This window comes from Vicugna pacos, chromosome 33 (assembly GCF_048564905.1).
Source record: "Vicugna pacos chromosome 33, VicPac4, whole genome shotgun sequence".
In the NCBI taxonomy this organism is placed as follows: domain Eukaryota; kingdom Metazoa; phylum Chordata; class Mammalia; order Artiodactyla; family Camelidae; genus Vicugna; species Vicugna pacos.
Window position 1 is genome coordinate 11,899,351 of NC_133019.1, and position 8,327 is coordinate 11,907,677.

Here is an 8,327-nt window from a genome sequence, read left to right on the forward strand (position 1 = left end):
AGTTAAAGTTCTTATAATTTATAGGAAAATGAAAGTCAGAGAGGCAGAGCTCAGTTAGATGAGGACAAGTTCACACTTCACCCTCAGATTCATTCTGTGGCCATATGACCTTTTAGGACATAAGAACAAGTCAGTCACTGCTCTCCTCACCTTCTTCCAAATGCTTTTTCACAAGCCAGCACCTGGGTGACATGCCGGGAGGTCCTGCTGGCCTCTCTGGTGGGCAGTAGCCTCTCCTTTCTACTACACTAACCTGCCCCTCTCTCCCACCCCAGCCCTCCTCTCAGGACACCAGAGGAACCTAAGTGGAAAATTTGCAGGACCCGTGAGAGGAAAATGAACATTTGTTCTGTAGCTTTTTAGAGTTCTTGCATACGGCGAGGTTGTTTTTACACTTCGTAAAACTTTGGTTTGGGAAATACATTTTTCACACACAAGAATTCTTTGATTAAGTTCTAAGTGTTCATTTATCAACCCTTGGATGCGTGATATGAAGTTCCAAATAGGTGACTCATGTTTATCGTTATAAAAATTGTTGAAATTCAAAGCCTAATTTCAGAAAGCCAAAGTAAATAAACGCTCTGAGGTTCATGCAGTTCTCATAAGCTGTCACTACTTGTGTCTACCTTTATACATTAGCACAAGGGTTTCCATGTGAGTGCTAGATGCTTGCCCACTCACCGGTCCTAGGAGATGCTCCCTGTCCAGCCACATAATGAGATAACTTCTTCTGGCTTCCGGTCCAGTAGCCTCTTTCTATGGCATGTGTTCTTGAGCTCAGGACATGATCCTTTCCCTCTCTCCACTTAACTTTCCTCCCCACGCCAACTCTGGTCATCACACCCTAAAGCGTAAGTCAGTAACTCAGCTCCTCTGAGGTCCCACTTTGATAACCAAGTCCATAACTGCTGCCTCTTCCTCATGGCCCTTCTGCCTCCTGGGTCAACAGCTCAAATCTGCTAACATCATTGAGTACTTGCTCTGTCAGCCACTGTGATTAGCACTGGGAGTACAAAAATGAAAAAGATACCGTGTTTGCCTTAGAGGATGTTCAGTTTGAAATGGAGGCGGAAAGGAAACCTCGCATTTATTATTGTGCTGGGTAGTGCGCTATGACTGCTTCTTCTGATCCTCTCTGAGGTACTCTTTTCTCATTTTATAGAAGAGGAAGCTGAGAGGTTATATGATTTTCCCAAGGCTACTTAGCGGATGGTACAGTTCAGGTCTTTCTGACTCTCCTGGACCCCATGTTCCCGCTCCTCTCCACTCCTACCCACACCAGCCACAGACAGAAAGAAGCAGATGGGACAATTCCAGCTGTCGGCCAGTTAGGAGGCTACCAGGCAAAGAATTAGGTTAGGGCCTGGTGGCAGGTGTTTGGGTACAACTGAGTCCCGCTCTGAGAGACCTAGAACCCAAGGCAGCTGGGGTGAGGTCTGTGTGTCAAATCTCCCTGTCTCTTTTCAACAACAAGACTTTATTAAGAACCTACGTGTGATTGCATTTAGCACTTGTTCTGATGAGCCTTAATTTCATCACATCTGCAAAGACTTTGTTTCCAGATAAGGTACCATTCACAGGATGCAGGGGTTAGGACAGGGGTACTCCTGACGAGGATTTCTCATCCTGCCACGGAGAGTGATCAATTTTCAACATTCATTCCTATATTCATTCAATCACTCCTTGACTCAACACGTGTATATTGAGCGCTCACTCAATACCCGGTACTGCAGGATGCTGGGAACACACGGTGAGAAAGCAGAGCCTTCTCCGAGCTTGCAGCTTAATCAAATTATAACCCAAATAAAGTGAAAAATTGCAACTGTGGTAGTGTTATGAAGGTCCATATTTGGGACTTAAGCCTATGTGAAAGGCCTAAGAAAGCTTCCTTGGGGAGGTGCTGCGTGAAATCTGAGGGACGAGTTGGGGTCACCAGGTTAGGAGGGGAGGGAAGCATGCTCTGGGCAGAGGGAACAGAGGGCAGAACCGAGTACATTCCCAGCATCAGAGGGATGTTCGGGGCTGGGGGAGGGGCGGAGTGGGAGGGAGGGGTGCATTTCTGGGGCTGTGTGGGGGTCAAACTGTCGTGCCTCCTCCCCACCCTTTACCCCAATCCTAACCTGTGGCCACTGTTTGGTATCCTGGGACCTTCCTCCCTGCTCCTCCCTCAGGCCTCATCCTTTCACTTCCTGCCCAGGGCGGCATGTGGTTTAGCAAGGAAACTCCCTGAACTTGGTGTGAAGGGCAGACCTCTAAGTTTTGATCAACAAAAATCTCATATTTTTGTGTGCAGACGCTGTGTTGGGAGCTACAGAGGGAATAAGGTGAGAAAACGACGTTTTTCTGGCCCTTGAGACAAGAGAATCTAGGGTGGAGGGGAAAGCACACGGGCTTAAGCACTGAATAGTCTGTTGACCTGGACTGAAACTCATTTCTGCTATTTATTGGCTGTGTGATATTTAAAGAATGACTTCACCTTTCTGTGCCTTCATCCCTTTTGGGAGCATTGAACTCAAGTCAACCAGTACTAAATGTGGACCCACTGTGTGCTACACGGTAGACCAGATACTGGCAACACTCAGAGACATGTCTGACTGGGAGCGGGCCACTGAGGTTGACTGTTTCCTCTCCTGGGACTCCAGCTCCTATTTTGCTGCCAGCAGTGCTTGATCCAAATGGGTTCACAGGGCACATGCCACCGTGTGGTTCCTGCATAGGGGCCACAAACCAGGCGCAGGGCTGTAGGAGACGGCAGTCAGGGGGAGGGGATGAGTGTTCTGGGAATGTGGACCCATCTGGCCTTCTCTCTGCTTCCTCTTCTCTCCTGCAGAGTATCTGACACTGCCTACAGAATCAACCTTTCCTGGATGCACACTAGCCATTCTAGGTTTCCTGGGTGACCCCCAACTTTGCAGAGTACTCTTTTGGTCGACAAATTTCATCTACATATTTGTTTATTGGCCAATATTGTCAGGTGCCTCTACCTGATTTTTTGTAATGACACCGGCCCTAGTCTTTTCCATCAAACCATCTGTATCAAAAGGCCAAGGTGGCATCAGACAGCTTGCCAACTGGGTACTGAGTTTGGCAAATCGTTTATGTTTCTAAGCCTCCATGTCTATGCTAAAGTGAGGACATGAGTCTCTTACCATCCTTCTAGGGCTTTCATAAATATCAGATGAGATTCTGCCCCTGTGTCCTGTTTTTACCCCCTTGTGGTGCCCAAGATGAGGTTTAGGGTGAGGTGAGGAAGGGTAAAACCTTGAGCGTTGAGCGGTTGAATTCTCCAAAATTGGCTGAGCCTTACCGTTCATTGATACCTGTGATTCCTCCTGTAGGGGCTGTTGTGGGGGCAGGTGGGTTAACTGCCCAGAAATGTCTTATTGGGTTTCTTTTCCAACCATAGCGGCCTTTGACTCTTCAACTCCATCTCTGGTCTCTCACCTTTTAACATCTGGGCGGGGGATTTTGTTCAGAGTGTGAAACGGGCTTCTAGATCTCTCAGGTCTTCATATGTGTGAGGTGTTGTTTTTGTCCTTTGGGAGAGAGGCCATTTTCTGTGTGAGTAGAGGTGTTGGGCTGTGGTCCCTCATGCCCTAGGGCTGCTGTGGGAGCCAGAGTCCTGCCATCTGTGCCTTAGAGTCCAGGCACCTGTGGGAAATCATGGAACTGGATTCTGGGGTGGGCTCTGGGGCAAGCGGAGGTGTGTGCTGAGTTACTGCACAACCAGGCCCAGCAGGGGAGGGAGGAGAAGCAACCTCAGAGATTGGCTGAGAAATGTGTGAAGGAGAGATTTCAGAGCAGGGTCCACCTAACAGCACAAAATCTGGGTGAACAAAGAATCTATGGAAACTCAATCCAATGTTTAGGATATGGTGTACAAGACATACCCAGGAATACAACGGGATTCGCAAGTAGAGTAACTCTCTGAGTCTCAATTTCTTTATCAGTGAAATGTGTGCAACATGTCCTTCTTTGACAGCATTTACAATTTTCTCTTTAATACTGGTTTTGAGAAATTTGATTATGATTTACCTTGTAGTTTTCTACATGTTTCTTGTGCTTGGATTTTCTGTTTGGTTCGTTGGTTGGTGTGTTTCTTAGGCCTGCAGGTTTATAATTTTCAGCAAGTCTGGAAAAATTTTGGCTATTATTTCTTCAATATTTGTCTGTCTCCCCCTCTCTCATCTCCTTCGGGGACTCTTTCAGGAACTCCAATCTCAGGCTAGCTGAAGTTGGCCTGCTGCTCACCAATGCTCTTCTTTTCTTTTGTGGCCACTTCTTTCCTCTGTGTTTCATTTTGGGTATTTTCTATTACTGTGCTTTTGAGTTCACTGATCTTTTCTTCTCTAGTATCTAATCTGTTGCTAATCCCATTCAGTGTATTTTTCATTTATGATATTGTGGGTTTTTTTCTCTGGAAGTTATAACTGATATTTTAAAAAGTAAAAGTATCTTGCATGTCTCTACTTCACTTTTCGAACATATGCAATACAGCTATAATTGTTTTAATGTCTTTCTCTGCTAATTCTAACATCTGGGATGTTTCAACTGATTGGTTGTTTCATTATTATGAGTCATCTTTTCCTGTTTCTTTCCATGCCTATGATCTGTGATTGTATGCCAGACATTGTGAATTTTATATCACTGGGTGCTAGATATTTTTATATTCCTATAATTATTCTTGAGCTGTGTTCTGGGATGCAATTAAGTTTACTTAGCACTAAATTTTACCCTTTTGTGTCTTGCTTTCGTGATTTGTTAAATGAGTCTCAAGCATTGATTAGTCTAAGGCTAATATTTCATTTGACCAAGGCAAGACCACACTGAGAACTCTATCCAGTGTCCTGTGAATTATGAGTTTCTTCAGTCTGGACAGCGGGAACAGGTACTGTTTCCAGTTCTATGTGAGCACCAGGTACTCTTCAGTCTAGTCCTTTCAGATGATTCTTTGCGTAGCTTCAGATAATTTCTTCATATGGACACACTAATCAGTACTCCAATGAATATGTGAAGGGCTCTCTGAAGTTCTCTCTGTGTGTGGCTATCTCCTCTCTGGTATTCCATCCTATGAATCCCAGCTGTGTAGGCTTTACCCGGGTCCCCCCTCCCTATGCTGTGGCCTGGAAATTCTCTCAAGGTGGCATGTTGGGGCAGTCGTATGGCTCAGCTATTTGCTTTCTGGTTCTCAGGGTTCTTGCTTTTTGTTGTCTGAAGTTCAAGTTCTTGAAAACCATTGTTGCATATGTTTTGTCCATGGGAGAGAAGGTTGTTTCAGGTCCCAGGATAAAATAGTCCCTGTTACTCTATCGTGGCCAGAAGTGAGAGTCCTCACTTTCATTTTTTTTTTTTGGAGGGGTAATTATGTTTATTTATTTACATGGAGATACTGGGTAATTATGTTTATTTATTCAAATGGAGGTACTGGGGGTTGAACCTAGGGCCTCACACATACTAGGCATGCAGTCTACCACTGAGCTATGCCCTCCCCACTTCTCACTTTCACTTTCACAGAACGTTTTGCTGACTATTGAATTCTAGGTTGGCAGTTGTTTTCTGTCAGCACTGTAATGATATCATTCCATTGTCTTCTGATTTCTGCTGTTTCTGTCAAAAAGTGTATTCGTTTTCTAGGGCTGCCATAACAAACTGCCACAGACTTGGGGGCTTAAACAACAGACATTTATTTTCTCACAGCTCTGGAGGCTGGAAGTCTAAGACCAATATGTCAGCAGGGTTGACTTCTTCTGAGGCCACTTTCATTGGCTTGCTAATGGCTGCCTGCTCCTTGTGTCTTTACGTGGTCTTCCCTCTGTAAGTGTTTGTCTCCAACTCTTATTGTACTGCTGTTTATTTCTCCTTTTAGTTCTGTACTATTTGCTTTATGTACTTAGGTGCTCTGATGCTAGGTGCATACATATTTATAATTATATCTTCTTGATGAATTGACCTCTTTATCATCATATAACGGCCGTCTCTGTATCCTTTTACCATTTTTAGTTTAAAGTCTATTTTGACTTATATAAGGACATCTACCTCTGCTCTTTTTTTGGTTACCATTTGCTTGAAATATCTTTTTCTATCCCTTCTCTCTCAGTCAATGTGTGTCTTTATTAAAGCTAAAGTCTCTTCTAGGCAGCACATCATTGGGTCTTTTTTATTTCAATCCATTCAGCCATTCTCTGTCTTTTGATTGGAAAATTTAATCTATTTACATTTATAGTAATTATTGATAGCTAAAGACTTACTATTGTCTTGTTAATTGTTTTCTGACTGTTTTATAGAATCACTGTTTCTTACTTCTTATCCTACTGTTTTGTTTTGTGATTTGATGACTTTCAGTATCAGCGTGCTTTGACTTCTTTATCATGTTCTTTTGTGTAACTACTACATTTTTTCCCCTTGTGGTTACCATGAAGCTTATATAAAATATCTTACAATTATAACACCCTATTTTAAACTGATAACAACTTAACTTCAATAGCCTTAAAACTTACACTTTTATTTCTCTTTTCTCTCATGTTTTAAGTTATTGAGGTTACAGGGGCCTTCAGAACCCTTATTTGTACTTGCTGTTTGATGTTTTGAATATAAATTCCTACCTAGTCCATTCCTCTCCTGTTTGACATTGGACTAAAATTTTTTGCTTAAAACACTGCAATGAACAGCCTTGAACATCATAATCTATTCTATTTCCTTAGAATAGATTTCTAGAAGTGAAATTACTGGATTAAATGTCATGAACTTTTTTTTTGAAACAGCTTTTGATATATCATCTTTGTGTGTAAATTTTTTTCTTTTTAAGATCATTTCCTTAGGGGAAATTTCAAGAACTGGGATTATTAGGGCATAAATATCCTAAAGGTCTTTGATGTGCATTAAGGCAAGAGTTTTGTACCCTGACCAGGCCCTCACTCCCTAGCTCACTTAGCGGATTTGAGTTTTGCTGAAGGCTAGCTTTACATGGGACAGCCAGCTGAAGGTTATGACCATGTCCTTCCCATGGCCAACCCCAGTGAGGGGATGACGGGCTCTCAGTGTCTGTCATCCCCAGGTTCTGGATGGGTAGCAAATTATCACCTGGGGAAGAGAAGGTGTTCATGTTTCTGGGAAGCCACCCTGCCTCTCTGTCTTTTCTTCTATCTCATAGTGGAGCCATTGCCTGCCTCCTCCTGCACCTGGAGGACACCTGGTGGCCCCTCTAACTCATCTTGGAGCCCCCAGAGCTAGCACAGATCCTGGTACATACTGGTACCCAATACATACTTGTTGAATAAATAAAATGAGCCTCTACTCTGCAGGCAGGTCTGCTCTGTTTGTTCACATACAGTGTTTAATAGCCAAAGCAATCCTGAGAGGTTGGCTTCATTATCTCTGTTTATAGATGAGTAAATTGCTCTAAGAGGAAAGAAACTTGCCTGAAGTCACGCAGCTAATAAATTGCAAAGTCAAGATTTGACTCCAGACATGAGATTCCTTTCCATTATCATCAGAGTGTAATATGTCAATTACCCCAGTTTTTAAAACAGTAAAGGGTGCTGTCTGTGCTAGGGTTGAAGGCAGATGCTGAGCTTCCAAGGAGAGGACTGTAGATCAGACACCCAGGGAGAGGGAAGGGCTCTTTCCCCCTTTCTCTCCCTCTCTCTTTCTCTCTGTCTCGCTCTCTCTCGCTCTCACTCTCACTATCACAATCTCTCTCACTATCTCTAGCTGGCTCTCTGTGTCTGTAGCCACCAGTAAGCAGCAAAGAGAATTATTGCCCTTACATTAATAGGATTTCTCAAAGTGCGGGCTGCAGCCTGCAGGCATCAGAATGCCCTCCAGCACATATAAAAATGCAGATTCCTGGGTATCCCAACAGCTATTAAATCAGACTTTCAGAGAGTTGAACCCAGTCAAATCTGCACTGTAACAATTTCAGTAGGCGATTCTCATAAGCACACCCTCAAGTTTGAGAAACATTGCCTGAGAAAGAGGGGTCTGTGGTCAGAGCTGCAGGCCCAGCAGGAGGGGTTATAATCAGGGACGGGTGTTCTCTGTTCATATGTGGGTTGCTGAGGTTTACTGGGATGGTCCAGCATGACTGAGAGAGAGCCCTGGGTCTGTCACGTGCAGGATGTGACACACAGAGCTGCCCCGTGCTGTGATATGACCAAATCAACAGTCCCATCTCAACTGACATTTGGTGGAAGCAAAATGTCATGCCAATTACTGATCAGACTGTCACTGGACAACAGACCAGAGAAGTGTTGCCTTGAAGCATAAGTCTATATTTTTGCTTTATCTTCATATTCCTAGGAATGTCCTTTGACCTTCACTTGGCTTCT